The sequence below is a fragment of the Hevea brasiliensis genome, chromosome 9 (assembly GCF_030052815.1).
Source record: "Hevea brasiliensis isolate MT/VB/25A 57/8 chromosome 9, ASM3005281v1, whole genome shotgun sequence".
NCBI lineage: Eukaryota > Viridiplantae > Streptophyta > Magnoliopsida > Malpighiales > Euphorbiaceae > Hevea > Hevea brasiliensis.
Genome location: NC_079501.1, coordinates 41,838,870 through 41,852,766, shown reverse-complemented (window position 1 = coordinate 41,852,766; position 13,897 = coordinate 41,838,870).

The window sequence follows — 13,897 nt, the reverse complement described above, 5'->3', positions numbered from 1 at the left end:
GCTCGCTTAACTTGATTACCTTTCTTTGCTATTATTTTTCCTTTGTTTTTCTTGTATTTTGTTTTCTTGTATTTCATTATTTTATGTCTCCTCCCTCATGTCAAAGTGTAGTTCTAGGCATCCTAGCTGTCCGGACAACACTGGTCACCAGAGCAGCAGAACGCACTACCGAACTTAGGGGTGTTACAATTCAGGTATGCGTATAGGCTATAGCAAACCCGATGGAACTTGATGTTCTGCCTTGACTTGCTAACATGTCAAGCATTTAGTCACGTAGTCAGCTATGTCTTTCTTCATACCAGGCCACCAATACTAAAGCTTCAGATCATGATACATCTTTGTACTTCCGGGGTGCATAGCATATACTCTGGTGTGTGCCTCTTTTAGAATACTTGCCTTCAATTCCCCATCATCTGGTACACACAGTCTTCCTTTGTAATACAAACACCCATCGGCTTTCACCTCATAGTCAGTTGCTTTTCCCTCTGAGATTTTGCTCATAATAGCCATTAGCTTCTCATCTACCTTCTGCCCATCTAAAATCTGCTGTAACAGGTTTGGCCTCACTTGCAACTAGGCCAAAATAGCTCCATCTCGAACCAAAGATAGACGGGCATTCAATGATCTCAAAGTTGTCATGGATTTTTTGCTCAAAGCATCAGCAACTACATTTGCCTTCCCAGGATGGTAGTTAATTACACAATCATAGTCTTTCAGGAACTCAATCCATCGCCTCTGTCTAAGATTGAACTCCTTTTGGGTTGGCAAGTATTTTAGGCTTTTGTGGTCCGTGTAAATGTAGCACTTTTCACCATATAAGTAATGCCTCCATATCTTCAGTGCGAAGATAATTGCTGCAAGCTCTAAATCATGGGTAGGGTAATTCTATTCATGTGGCCTTAGCTGTCTGGAAGCATAAGCGACCACCTTCCCCTCTTGCATCAATACACATCCTAACCCATTATGTGAGGCATCACTGTAGACCACAAAGTCCTTTCCTGACACTGGCTGTGTTAACACTGGTGCCTCTGTCAACATAGCCTTCAACTTCTCAAAACTGGTCTGACACTTGTCATTCGAGTCAAATCTGACATTGTTGTGTAACAGCTTGGTCATTGGAGCAGCTATTAAGGAAAATCCCTTCACAAATCTCCTGTAATACCCAGCTAGCCCCAAGAAGCTTCTGACCTCAGTTGTGTTTCTGGGAGGCTTCCATTCCATCACTGCTTCTATTTTCTTGGGATCCACCCTAATCCCATCAGCTGACACTATGTGTCCAAGGAATGCAATCTCATTCAACCAAAAGTCACACTTGGACAATTTAGCATACAGCTTCTTTTCTCTCAGGGTTTGCAGAACAATCCTCAAATGTTCATCATGTTCTTCCCTGGTCTTGGAATACACCAAAATATCATCAATAAAGACCACTACAAACCGATCTAGGTATGGATGGAAGATACGGTTCATAAGGTCCATAAATGCCGCTGTTGCATTTGTTAGGCCAAAGGGCATCACTAGAAACTCATAATGCCCATATCGGGTCTGAATGCAGTCTTTGGCACATCTGCATCCTTCACCCTCAACTGATGATACCCTGATCTGAGATCAATCTTAGAAAATACTCCTGCTCCCTTCAACTGATCAAACAGTTCATCAATTCTAGGCAACGGATATTTGTTCTTCACAGTCACTTTATTCAATCTAGATAATCAATGCAAAGCCTCAAAGTCCCATCCTTCTTTTTCACAAACAGCACTGGAGCTCCCCATGGTGACACACTGGGGCGTATGAACCCCTTATCAAGCAACTCTTGCAACTGAGTTTTCAACTCCCTCAATTCAGTGGGTGCCATCCTATAAGGAGCAATGGAAATGGGTCTTTGTGCAGCGGTGTCTCAATAGCAAATTCAACTTCTCTTTCTGGTGGCAAACCAGGCAACTCTTCAGGAAATATCTCTGGGAAGTCTCTTACTGTGGGTCTATCACTCAAGTTTGGCTTAGCCTGCCTAGTATCCACCACATGTGCTCGGTAGGCTTCACGACCTTTTCTCATCATTCTTTTTGCAATCGTGGTGAGATGACATTGGATAAGAAATCATCTTTTCCCCACAGCTGTGATCTCATTACCCTCGAAGTTTTCAAAGAAATTCTCTTCAATTTGCAATCAACTATTGCTCGATGACGTGACAACCGGTCCATTCCCAAAATCACGTCAAACTCATGGAAGGGCAACTCAATCAGTGCGCAAGAATTCATACCCCTGAATCCTTAATGGGCAACCCTTGTATACTTTGTTCACCACTACACTGTGGCCCAATGGATTAGTGACTAGAATGTCTTGGTCACTCTCCCCTACTAGTATCCCCCTTTCTATGGGTAAGTTGATGCAGATGTATGAATGAGTGGATCCTGGATCCACCAATTCATGCACAGATATATTGTAGAGGGAGAACGTACACCTGATGACGTCCGGGGCATCTTGCTCCTCCTGGGCTCTAATGGCATAGGCTCTGGCAGGTGGGCTGCTATCAGGCCTCTCTGCTGGCTCAGATGCAGGCTTCTGTGATGGTCCCACTGCCTCAGATTTGCCAGATTTCCTACCCCTTTGTGGTGCAGGAGCAGGTCTGTCTACTTGTGTTGGAGCAGCTATAGTAGTTCTGCATGGACAGTTCTTCAACTGATGCTCTGTTGACCCACACCTTAAGCAGGCACCAGTCACTCTCCAACACTCCCCCTTACGCCACTTCAGGCAGTGTGGACATGCGAGTTCCGGGCTGGTCCCTGAACCCCATCCCCGGAGAGCCGCCTGCGATGGTGTGGGTGACCTCTCCTAGGGGTAAGCGTGGCACAGGCCCCGAGACCGACCACGACCGTGTGGCTGACCTGAACTCTGTGCAGATGGACCCTTGAACCTCTTCCCAGATGCAGGAGCTGAACTAGACTGACCTGGGCCCCTCTTTTGTTGTCTTTCCCTTCTAGTCTGCTCACTTATTCTCACTTTTTCAACTTTTATTGCAGCTTCCACTAACTTGGTGAAGTCGGTGATTCCTAAGGTAGTGAGCTGGATATTTATGTTGTCATTTAATCCTTCCTCAAATCTCTTACACCTTTCAGCTTCATTAGGGACTATCTCCCTTCCATAGCGGCTCAATCAGACAAATTCCTTCTCATACTCGGCCACTGACAGCTGTCTCTGCCTCAAGCTAATGAATTCTCTTCTTCTCTCTTCCAGGTATATAGTACCCACATATTTCTTCTTGAATTCGGAGAGGAAGAAGTCCCAAGTTACTATTTCTGGCTGTACTTCACTGGATACTGTATCCCACCATTCATAAGCATCATCTTGCAACAGAGATATGGCAGCTTCTAGGTTTTGTTCTGGGGTGCAGTGGAGTTGTTTTAAGACTCTGCCTGTTCTGTTCAACCAATTCTCGGCTGCAACAGAATCATCTTCTCTCTTGCCAAAGAAGTCCACTGCTCCATACTTTCTCAATTTTTCCAGGTGTGATTTTGGTTGTGGAGGTGGTGGTGGTGCTGCTGCTCCTGGCATTACCCCAGCCATTTGTCTGATGAACTCGGCCATTTGCTGAAACATGGCCTGTGGAGGTTGAGCAGGCTCTGCTTGAGCTGGCAGAGCAGGTTCTCTCATACCCCCAGTCTCAGCTGCTGCAGGTGGAGCATGACTCTCCACTTCCTCCTCAACTGCCCTCTGAGATGTAGGGTCCATATCCTATTCAAAATAAGAAAGACAAACAGATCTGCATTAGTGTCACCTCGACTCTTACAAATGCAATGCATGGTATGGACTTAATCTAGGCCTAGAAACGCCTAAACCGTGCTCTGATACCACTAAATGTGACACCCCTTACCCGTGTACAGTATACCCGAGTAAGCAATGTCACACGGTGTACCGGCACACTCTATTATACCTTAATTAATTTTTATCATGCTTTTGAATATAACTTGTGAAATATAATATCTTTGAGCCATTTTTTTCAAAATTATAATTTATTGAGATTCCAAAAATTTTAAAGAAAATCTGGCAGAGTACCGGCTAAAAATGGAGAAAACAGTTCTTCGGAACCTGTGAAAAACACTTCCAATATTCATATTCAATCAATTCCAAACTCCAATATCAAAATCTCAACATTTTTCAATTTCATTTCTCAATCATTCGTCTCATGTGATAATCATGTATAAATCACAGATAAACATTCACATTTTTCCATTCACCAACACAATTTTCATTATTTACATGAACATCAAAATACATTACATAAATCCAAATACATATGAGAAAATAAAAAAAAAAAATTAGTTACAAAATACCAAAATGAAACCTAGTGCCCTACCAATGCACTGTGGAGGGTGAGGTGACACGGACACTATGCAGAGCTGCAGGATGGACTCACCCAGTCTGCGGTCTACTGGGCTCACGATCAGTATCTCCAGAACCTACGCGTGGCAAAAGCAACGCGCTAAGCAATGATGCTTAGTGGTGCAATAATAAAATAAAAGAAAATAGCAGAAAATAAATATGTATTGAATGTATATGTCTTATTTGTTTTGTATTTGTTGTATTCATTTATTTCTTTAACTTTTTCCATTTTCATTCATTTGGTTGCCCAAGTAACCTATACTGAATGACTAATTTGGATAAGCGTAAGCGCCTTTGGGTATCAAGTACCTCGGGCGTCACACCATCGGTCACATATGTATCTCCGGTGTGCAGCGAGCTAACAAGCGGTAAATAATATTAGGCACGAGGCCAAGTCTCAACACAATATCAAAATGGCTAAAAGCCATAAAATCACAGAATGGCATAATGCCATGTGCAGTATTGCTAACTCAACCCTATTGGCATGCCAAACTATCCAAACCAATCTTGTTAGGTATACTAGGGCATTTGATACTTTTAAATTCTTCAATTTTTGAATTTCAAGTTTTGGTGTCACTATTCACCTCATTGGTCAACAAAAATGTTGACTTTTGGATAAAAAATAGGTACATTGTTTTTGACACTCCCAACATACCACATTTTGCATTGAAAACTTGTTGGCATTAAGCATTAATACCATTTCTAAGCTTAAACCAAGGGAAGCAAAATTTTCTGTTTTTGTAACCCAACTTTACTGTTCCATTAGGCACTGTTGCAGTGGGAATTTGAGGAAATGGTAAACATGAAAGTTGTTCCTTATTTTGTCTAGTTGAATTTCATTTTTTGAAGCACTCCATTTGGAGTTTTGTAGCTCCAGATATGGTCCAAAAACCACAGCTGGCCGGATTTCCAATCTGCAGAATTTACCAAATCTATAGTACAATAAACAGTGACTGCCACTGCCTTGTTGAATAGGTTCTGGTCATAATTTGGGGTAGGTTTCTTCATGAAAGTTGTTTTTATATATCTCATCTTGTTTCTGTAAAAATTTTAGGTCAAATGGACCATTCTACAGTGAGTTATGGCCAAATGAACAGTTACTATTCATTTGGTCATTCTGCAGAATTTGCTTGCAGGGTATCCGGATTGGGGCCAACTTTTGGTCCACTTGCTTTGGTCTTTTGGGCATGGTTTCTTCAGCAAAATTGTGCCATTATAAGTATAGTTTCATGTCCAATTGGCCAAACACCAATTGAACCTACACAGCGAAAGATATGGCAGTCCAAACAGGCTGGATTCACGACCTCTTTCTTTCTTGTCCTAAAGACCTACCATTTCACTTTGCCATGCTATATTTCAGCCCAAATTATGGTCAACTTACCTCAAATGGTCACTAATTGACCATTAGAATGTTATTTAATAATTTCATAAGCCAAGTCAAATTTTCACTCTCAAAACCCTAATTTCCTTTAAGAATTTACACAAGGTACCTTAGTTTGACTCACTAACTCATTATCCACATGTATATATTCTTTAATCATGATCTTTAGTTCACTTTAAATCCATCAAAACAATCACTCTTATCCCTTCCTTAGGGCTGCCGAAATTCATGGTAAACATAAACATAAATTTCATTCATTTAAGTTACAAATTCTTACCTATTTCAAGTCTCTAACATGGAATTAATGAGTTTTAGATACATATGTGCACTAACCTCTTGTAGGGCAGAATTTTCCCAAGCTTAACTTCACTTTCTTTCCTTTTTTTTTTAGCTGCCAAACACTTCCCCAAGAGGTATGGACAAATTTTAATGAAAGGTGTTTAGGGTTTAGTAGTGAAACAAAGAGAGAAATGAAGCTTTTTTGAAGGTGTTAATGGAGGTTTGGGAAAGCTTGAATTTCGGCTGGTTAGGGAGGAAGAGGATGGCTGCTGTTGCTTTTTAATTTTTTTGGTCTCAATTATCTCTTTTATTAGTTAGTTGAGTGTTTGTTTAATTGTGATTGGAGGGGGCTTTTAAATGACATCATAAAGATGTCATAATTTGCTTTATTTTGATTTTTCTTTTCTTTTCATCTCTACTCATTTTTAATTTAATTTTTAGTAATGTTTATTCATATTTTATGTTATAATAATTATTTACTCAACTAGACAAGTCGGCCAAAAATCACCTCTAAAGGCGAAATGACCAAAATGCCCTCCGTTTGGCTTAACGGGTCAAAATTGTCTGTACCGATTGAAAAATTTTTCTAAATATTTTCTTGGCATTCTAATGCCATAGGGACCTCAATGACCCTTCTCTGGAGTCCCAAAAATTATTTTATGAATTTTTCCCCGGGTCTAGGGCTCCTAGTTGCGAGAACCGCAACTTCCCTCTGGGTTACCCATCGCTTGGGCACCGGCTCATTTGACTTAGTTGTATTTTATTTCTAAAATTTTTACTAAATTTTTCTTATTAATATTTGAGTTAATTATGGTTCCTGACTTTAGTTTAAATATTTTTCCGGACGTTCTAGCTGTCCGAACCAACACTGGTCACCGGAACAGTAGAATGTACGGAGTTGCTACCGGGAGGGAGTTACAATTTACTTGTGACATTAGTTATGATGTTTTGACTTAAATTGTTTGAAGTTATTGTGTATATTTGAAATGATAATGTTTAACAAATTGTTAAGATAAGTTTTGAAACCACAGTATCATGACCATATATTTGAACACCTCACTAACACGATTAGTGGGGGTAATTAGTTTCGAATTTTGATTCCTTCTCTGGAGAAGTGTTGAGGTGTGCCAGTAGAAGAGGATGTGAATGGATAACCATATATTTGAGCTAGCTAGCCTTGTGATGTGATTTCTCTTTAGCCTCTGGCTATTGAGATTCTATTTGTTTCGAATGGCATGATCTAACTGTGAGATTTATGAAACGTGTTTTGATACTTCGAAATGAACTTGGTTTGCATTAAAACCTCATAATTCATGTTTTGTGTTTAATGCTCATGTTTAATCAAATTTTTGAATAAGTGTGATTTATATTTTGCATAAAGATTATTTTAGTATGTTGTGCACCACTGAGTCCTAGTACTCAGCGATAGCTTCTATTGCTGTTGCAGATACAAAGACTAGAGGAGCAGCAGACTGAGCTGCTGAGGTGTGAGGAGTCATCAGCTTGAAGTCTTCCGGTATAATTTATACCCTAACTGTAAATATTTCTTTTGATGTATATATTGCACATAAATGTATGGACATGTAAATGGGTCTTGAGCAGCTGTACAAAAATTTGTATGAAGTTGATAATAAAGTTTAGTTGTATTTCTTTTGATGTAAATTTTGTAAGAATGTATATAAATTATTTTGTCTCTAATGAAAAATGAGTACAACTACTTTATTTAATTTGAATGAAATGGATTGTTAATATTTTGATGATCATTGGATAGTGGATTTGAAATTTGAAAGTTGATAAATGTGTTGAGAAATTGATTGGGATTGAGTATGAAATTGAAGTAGTGGTTGAGAAAAATTTTTAGAAGTGCTTTTTACAGGTATTTAAAGAACGGTTTTCTCAAAATACAGAGGAAACTCTGTCAAAATTTTTATAGAATTTGCGAAAAATTAAAATGGACCAAAATATTAACTGGTTTTAATTTTAACTAAATGTTTTAAGTACTTACTAGAAAATGCTCACCACTAGTCAAAAATAAGAAAATTGTTTTAAAATCCCTTGTAGGGTACCTAATGAGTTATCGGTAGGTGAAGTTCGGTAGTTCATTAGATATTCTACGGGATCATGTTATGCCTTACAGAGAGGTAAGGTGTGACATGTTTTAGTGGTATCAGAGCAAGTTTTTGAAGTACGTTTTAAATTATGAATTTGTGTAATTCTTTGTTAAGTACAACTGCTCAATGTCCATAATTGTTACATACAATGCATTACATCATAAATATGAACTAACGAAGAGAAATCTCCATGTGTTACTTGTTCAGGAGATACCCTACTCCAGACTGTTATGGAAGAAGGGGATCGCTCAGTTGAGCAGTCTGTTGAAGCTGAGGCACAAGGGGAAGCCCCAGCTTTACCGAATGTTAGTGGGTCGTGACAGACCCACAAATGCCGCAGTTTGCCTGGTTGCAATGAGATGGCTGCAATGTTTCAACAAATGGCTGGGGGTATGCCTGATCAAGCTCCACCCCAACCACCTGTGGCACAACCACTACCTCCAGCCAGACTATATGATAAATTACTGAAGTATGGGGCTGTAGAATTTAAGGGTACAGTGGACCCTTTAGAGGCAGAGCAATGGCTTGAAAGAATGGACAGAGTGTTTAAGAAACTGCACTGCCCAGATGAATTAAAGTTTGAGTATTTCGTGTCGCTACTGCAAGGAGATGCGTATGATTGGTGGAAGACCATTCCCCACAGCTTAGCTGAACCACCAGTGCTAACCTGGGATGACTTCATCAGGAAGTTCAGACAGAAATACATCCCAGATGCATATGTTGATCAGAAGTTACAAGAGTTTCTGAGTCAAAAAAGAGGGAACCGATCAGTGGCAGAGTATGAGAGGGAGTTCTCCCGCTTAAGTCATTATGCTGGGAGTCTCCTTACTACCAGCAAGGCAAGATGCAAGAGATTTGAGATGGGTTTGAAGCCCAGCATAAGGATGCAAGTTGTGGGATTCTGACACAGTAACTTTTCAGAGCTCATGTCTCAAGCACTTGAGTTGGAAAGAATAGAATCAGAAGCAACCCCAGTCAAAGAAAAATCAGAGAAAGCTGAGAAATCAGACAAAGACAAGGGGGAAAAGTCTGTAGAGTCGAGTTCTGGTGGGACTTCTGGGAAAAAGAAGAAGTTTAGTGGACCCAGTAGGGGTCGAGGTGGAAGATTTGGTAGGGGCCGATTCATTCTGCCCGCCCCCTTAGGTCTGGTCAGCAGTCGACCAGGGGTTCACATTCTGCCCGCCCCTGTGAGACTTGTGGCAAGATTCATGGGGGGGAGTGCTACTGGGCCATTGGAGCCTGCTTTAACTGCGGAGGCAAGGGCCATATAGCTAAAGAATGTACTAGTGCTCCGAGATATAGTCCAGCTCCTACTACTGCCGAGGGATCTATTCAGAGTCCTGCTCTCAGAGGTTCACAGTCAGTTGGCAGAGGAAGAGGTAGAGGTAGAGGCACTACTTGACGATCGAGCACGATTGGTCGATCGGGACAAGGAAGTGCTTCAACAAGAATTTATACAATGAGACAGCGAGAAGAGGCTGAGACTTCTGACGTGGTAGCGGGTATATTCTCTATCTCTGATCAAGAAGTATTTGTATTGTTTGATCCAGGTTCAACACATTCATATGTTAGTGCTAACATAGTCAGTTCACTTGCTGTTCCATGTGTGCAAATGGGTTTTGAAGTGCTAGTAACTAGTCCGTTAGGACAAGAGGTCCGGGTCAACAGAATTTATAGAGACTGTCCTTTGGTGATCCAAGGACATGTTTTCCTGTCAGACTTGATTGAAATGCCCTTCAGAGAGTATGATATCATCTTGGGCATGGATTGGTTAGCCAGGCATCATGCCATGATTGACTGTAGACTGAAGATAGTCACTTTTGGTCTCCCTTTATACGGTGATGTGGTAATACACGGGGAGAGGCATTTACTGCCATCAAACATCATTTCAGCTGCACTAGCCAGAAGAATGATCAGAAAGGGGTGTGAAGCATACTTAGCACATGTGATAGACACCCAAGTGGGGAGTCCAGCACTAAGGGACATCCCTACTGTATGTGATTTTCTGGATGTATTTCCTGATGAATTGCCAGGATTACTCCAGAAAGAGAGGTGCAGTTTGAGATTGAAGTTATACCTGGTGTGGACCCAATCTCCATAACACCATATAGAATGGCACCTGCAGAATTAAAAGAGTTGAAAGTGCAGTTGCAAGAATTACTTGACAAGGGCTTTATCCGCCCTAGTGTGTCACCTTGCGGAGCGCCAGTGTTGTTTGTAAAGAAGAAAGATGGCGCTCTTCGCTTGTGTATTGATTATCGGCAGTTGAATAAGGTGACAATAAAGAATAGATATCCATTACCTCGCATTGATGACTTGTTTGATCAGTTGAGGGGTGCAGCTGTGTTCTCCAAAATTAACCTGAGATCAGGTTATTATCAGCTGAAAGTACAAGAGCAGAGTATTCCTAAAACTGCCTTTAGAACCCGCTATGGCCATTATGAATTCCTAGTCATGCCATTCGGGTTAACTAATGCTCTGGCTGCTTTTATGGATCTGATGAACACTATCTTCAGACCATACCTCGACCAGTTTGTTGTGGTATTCATAGATGATATATTGGTCTATTCGAGGAATGCAGAAGAGCATGATAGACATCTGCGGATTGTACTACAGACTTTGAGAGAGAAACAGCTATATGCTAAATTGTCGAAGTGTGAATTTTGGCTGAAGGAGATATCCTTTTTGGGGCATGTAGTATCAGAAGAAGGCATTAAGGTAGATCCAAGTAAGATTGAAGCTGTCCTTAATTGGAGGCCACCCAAAAATGTCACAGAGATTCGCAGTTTTCTGGGTTAAGCTGGATACCACCGTAGATTTGTGAAGGGATTCTCCATGTTGGCATCTCTATTGACCAAGCTGCTTAGAAAACATGTAAAATTTCAATGGACGGATAAATGCCAACAGAGTTTTGATGAATTAAAGAGATGTTTGACAGAGGCTCAAGTCCTGATTTTACCTACACCGGGTAAAGAATATATAGTTTACAGTGATGCTTCTCACAATGGGTTAGGTTGTGTGTTGATGCAAGATCGAAATGTCATTGCCTATGCATCACGCCAGCTAAAACCGCATGAGAGGAACTATCAAACATGATTTGGAGCTTGCAGCTATTATGTTCGCTCTTAAGATCTGGAGGCATTATTTGTATGGGGAGAAGTGCTACATCTATACAGATCATAAGAGTTTGAAGTATTTGGGCACCCAGAAAGAGCTGAATTTGAGACAGAGGAGATGGTTAGAGTTGATAAAAGACTATGATTGTCTGATAGACTATCAGCCAGGGAAAGCTAATGTTGTGGCTGACGCCCTAAGTCGCAAGACTATGGCAAGTCTACGAGTTACTCCTCTGTCTTTAGTACATGAGTTAAGATCATTGCATGCCAACTTAGAGATTAATGATGATGGGCAGACAACAGTTGCATGGCATGTACAGCCAGTGTTGATTGATCAAATTAGAATAGCTGCTCAGAATGATCAGAAGTATCAGAAGTTGATGGAAGAAGTCCGACAGGGCAAGAAACCAGAATTCTCAATCAGAGATGACGGTCTACTGCTACACCAGGGCAGAATATGTGTTCCTAATAATGTTGATTTGAGGCAGATCATTTTGAAGGAAGCACATGAGTCTCCTTTTGCTATGCACCCTGGTGGCACAAAAATGTATAGGGGGCTAAAGGAGCATTACTGGTGGATGGGTATGAAATGAGATGTGGCAGAGTTTGTATCCAAATGCCTAACTTGTCAGCAAGTGAAGGCAGAGCATCAAGTACCTACTAGGTTGTTACATGCACTACCAGTACCAGAATGGAAATGGGAGAGAATTACGATGGATTTTGTGATGGGACTTCTGTAACACCCTCCCGGTAGCAACTCCGTACATTCTACTGTTCCGGTGACCGGTGTCGGTCCGGACTGCTAGAACGTTCGGAAAAATATTTAAACTAAATTGAGGAACCATAATTAACTCAAATATTAATAAGAAAAATTTAGGAAAAATTTTAAAAATAAAATACAACCAAGTTAAATGAGCCGGTGCCCTAGCGATGGGTAACCTAGTGAGAAGTTGCGGTTCCGCAACTAGGAGCCCTAGACCCGGGTAAAAATTCATAAAATAATTTTTGAGACTCCAGAGAAGGGTCATTGAGGTTCCTATGGCATTAGAATGCCAAGAAAATATTTAGAAAAATTTTTCAATCGGTACAGACAATTTTGACCCATTAAGCCAAACGGAGGGCATTTTGGTCATTTCGCCTTTAGAGACGATTTTTGGCCGACTTGTCCAGTTAAGTAAATAATTATTATGATCTAAAATATGAATAAATATTGTTAAAAATTAAATTGAAATTTGGTAGAAAAGAAAAGAAAGAAAAAGGAGCTAAATTGGGAATTATGATGTCATGCTTAGGTAATTAAAAATGCTATGGCCAATCAAATTAAAGCAAGTCAATTAAAATACATTAAACTAAAGAAAAGGAGGCAGAATTCTAGAAAAAACAGCAGCCCTTTTCTTCTTCTTCAAAACGTCTTACACCTCCTCCCTCACTCCTCCATTAACAAACTTTCTACATCTTCATTTTCCCTAGCTTTCCTTCAACAAAAACCCTAAGTGTCAACATAAAACCTTGATATTTCAGTTTGTTGAAGTTTTTGAGAGCAAAAAGAAAGAGAAAAAGTGAAGTTTAAGCTTGGAAAATTCTGCCATACAAGAGGTTAGTGCACATATATACCTTAAACTCTTTATTTCTATGTTAGAGACTTGAATTAAGTAAGAATTTGTAACTTAAATGAATAAAAATTTTGTGTATGTCCACCATGAATTTCGGCAGCCCTAAGGAAGGGATAGGGTTGACTGTTTTGTTGGATTTAAAGAGGACTAGAGATCATGTTTAAAGCATGCATGTTTGTGGTTAGTGAATGAGTTAGCAAATTAAGGCATCTTGTGTGAATCATAATGGGAAGCTAGGGTTTCGAGAGTAAAAATTTGACTTAGCTGATGAAATTGTTAAAGAACATTTTAATGGTCAATTAGTGACCATTTGAGGTAAGTTGACCATAATTTGAAGTGCATTAGAGGGTTACAAAGAGTTTTGGTAGGCTGCCTAGTGACAGCAGCAGGGAGGCTATGAGTCCAGCCTGTTTGGACTGCCATATCTTTGGATGTGTAGGTCCAATTGGTGTTTGGACAATTGGACATGAAACTAGACTTATAATGGCACAATTTTTCTGAAGAAACCATATCCAAAAGACCAAAGCAAGTGGACCAAAAATTGGCCCCAATCCGGATACCACGCAAGCGGGTTCTCTGAGAATGACCAAATGAGCGATGCGATGAATCGTTCATTTGGCCATAACTCACTGTAGAATGGGTCAATTGACCTGAAATTTTTACAGAAAGAAGTTAAGACATAGAAAAACAACTTTCATGAAGAAAACTACCACAAATTATGACCAGAACCTATCCAACAAGGCACTCACAATTACTGTTTATTGTACTATAGATTTGGTAAATTCTGCAAATTTCCAATCCGGCCAGCTGTGGTTTTTGGACCATATCTGGAGCTACAAAACTCCAAATGGAGTGATTCAAAAAAGGAAATTCAACTAGACAAAATAAGGAACAACTTTCATGTTTACCATTTCCTCAAATTTTCACTGTAACAGTCACCAATGGAACAGTAAAGTTGGGTTACAAAAACTGAAAATTCTACTTCCCTTGGTTTAAACTTAGAAATGGTATTAATGCTTA